This window comes from Macrobrachium nipponense, chromosome 45 (genome assembly GCF_015104395.2).
Source record: "Macrobrachium nipponense isolate FS-2020 chromosome 45, ASM1510439v2, whole genome shotgun sequence".
NCBI lineage: Eukaryota > Metazoa > Arthropoda > Malacostraca > Decapoda > Palaemonidae > Macrobrachium > Macrobrachium nipponense.
The window spans coordinates 44,014,352-44,016,818 of NC_061105.1; positions in this window are offsets into that span (position 1 = coordinate 44,014,352).

The following is a 2,467-nucleotide window of genomic DNA, read 5'->3' on the forward strand; positions in this document are numbered from 1 at the left end:
ACCATTGTAAGGCCTCAATTCAATTTTACGTTTTTAATGAGGCTCTCTCGCTTCTACTCTTTCCGTTTTCTTTTTTTTTTTTCTTTTTTTACGGCCGTCACCAAGAGTGATTATCTTTTTTTTTATAACTAGAAAAATGGAATTTTCAATTACTTTGTAACTTCAAATTACAACCGTCACAAGAAACAACTATCTACATTTTATTCCGCTTTATAAAATGGAAAAAAATTAATTTCCCGTTACATCATTAACCGCAAATGAACTCCCCAAATATATCTCCTAATTTTTGTGTAACTCTTGTAAATATTTCATGGCAGTCATTTTCTCATTTTTATTAATATTTTCAATTATCTAACAATTTCCCAACCGCAGCCTTTCAGAAATCTTTTAGTAGTTGTGTCTCCCTTGGTTTCTACCTCACAAAGGCCCAAGCACTGCTTTGATCTTTGGAGTCCTTCTGTTCCTGCAATCTTACTATTCTTATCAAGTCCGCGCGCGGGAACACAGAATGAGGAAGAGAATTGCGATTGGTTATCTCTCCTACGTGGGTTGGGATGCGGAAGGAGAGAGAGAGAGAGAGAGAGAGAGAGAGAGAGAGAGAGAGAGAGAGAGAGAGAGGTGCAGTTGCAAAGGAGGGAGGAAAATCATGAAAGGCGACGGGCATTTCTAGTAGATTAAATTTCTCTATGCCTTCATGACGTCATGGTAAGTCTCTCTCTCTCTCTCTCTGTTTAATTATGATATATTCTCTCCTCTTATGCACATGGTTTGACATTCACTTTTAGTTTTCTGTAAAAGAAAGCTACTGAGAAGGCTTTGTCTCTCCGACCTCACTTTTTTCTGTCCGCACTCAGATCTTGAAAACAACTAAGGCTGGAGGGCTGTAAATTGGTCTCTTGATCGTCCACCCTTCAATCATCAAACATACCTAATTGCAGCCCTCTAGCCTCGGTAATGTTTATTTTATTCAAGTTAACTATAATCGTGCTTTTGGCAACGATATAGGACAGGCCACCACCAGGCAGTGTTTAAATTTCATGGGGCGCGTCTCATACAGCATTATAACAAGACCTCCGAAAGACAGATCTATTTTCGGTGACCTTGATTATACGCGGAAGCGACTGTACAGAAAACGCGCTTTTTTTATTACTTTACTATCATCTCCTTCGCTTCAACTCTTATAAATCGTACTTGAACAAATATATAGATGAATGCCTGACTTCCTTTTCAATGGACTTTCCTTGAAAAATAAAGTAAATGAAAACCAGAAGTGCAACGAATTTCAGGCTTGATTGCCATAACATTCTGGTGTTACGTCACGTCCCTCGAACGAAGGTCAGTTTTCCAGAATGAAAACAAACAGGGAGAGATTCCAGGGGAAACACTTTCACCTCCGAGAACGAGACCTGGATTCATTCATTCCCTCGAAAGGATTCAATGGCGGAATGCTTCACGTCAGGAAACTCCAACGGGGTCAAAGGTTTGGAGAAAAAGGGTTAACTGACGAAGATGATGTCGAGGTAATAAATGACAATGAGGACTTGGAAGTGTTTTATTTTTTCTTTTTAATTAGAAATGATGAGAGGAGTCCAAAGAGACGGACATGGAGAGCAATGATTCCGTTCATGAATCGTCAAAGGTGCTGGAAGGAACCGGTTTCCATACCCACACTTCCGGTAAAAGAGGCGGAAGTTGCTGGTGGGGTTTTCCTTTAAAAAAGAAGAGAGAGAGAGAGAGAGAGAGAGAGAGAGAGAGAGAGAGATGAATGGAAAATTGAATTTAGGCCAAAGGCCCAAGCACTGGGACCTATGAGGCCATTCAGCGCTGAAACGGAAACTGACAGTAAAAGGGTTGATAGTTGTAACAGGAAGAAAACTTCGCAGTTGCACTATGAGGCAATTGTTAGGAGAGGGTGGAGAGTATGATGGAAGAAATAAAATATGAAAGGAGGTACAGTAAAAGGAACGAAAGTGGTTGCAGCTAGGGGCCGATGGCACGATGCAAAAAATCTTAAGTAATGCCTACAGTGCACCAAATGAGGTGCACTGACGGCACTAACCCCCTACGGTGAAAAATAGATATAAACAACTGTAAGAAATTCAACATGTTTCTAAATGTATATCATTTCTTCTCTTGTTCATTTCAAATGTTACTGTTGTTATTGTGGTTCTTGTTTTGTTATCTAACTTCGTATGTGAAACTGGACGCCAAATTTTAAATGCGCCGAAGAATTTTCTGTCCGGTGGTGGGCCTCAGCCACGGTCCGGTGGTGGTCTATGCTGTTGGTATCTATAGCGCTACCAGAAGTACAATTATGGCTAACTTTAACCATAAATAAAATACAAGCTACAGGGGCTAAAGGGCTGCACGTTGGTATGTTCGATGTTTGGAGGGTGGATGATCAACATACCAATTTGCAGCCCTCTAGCCTCAGTAGCTTTTAAGATCTGATGGCTGACGGTCAGAC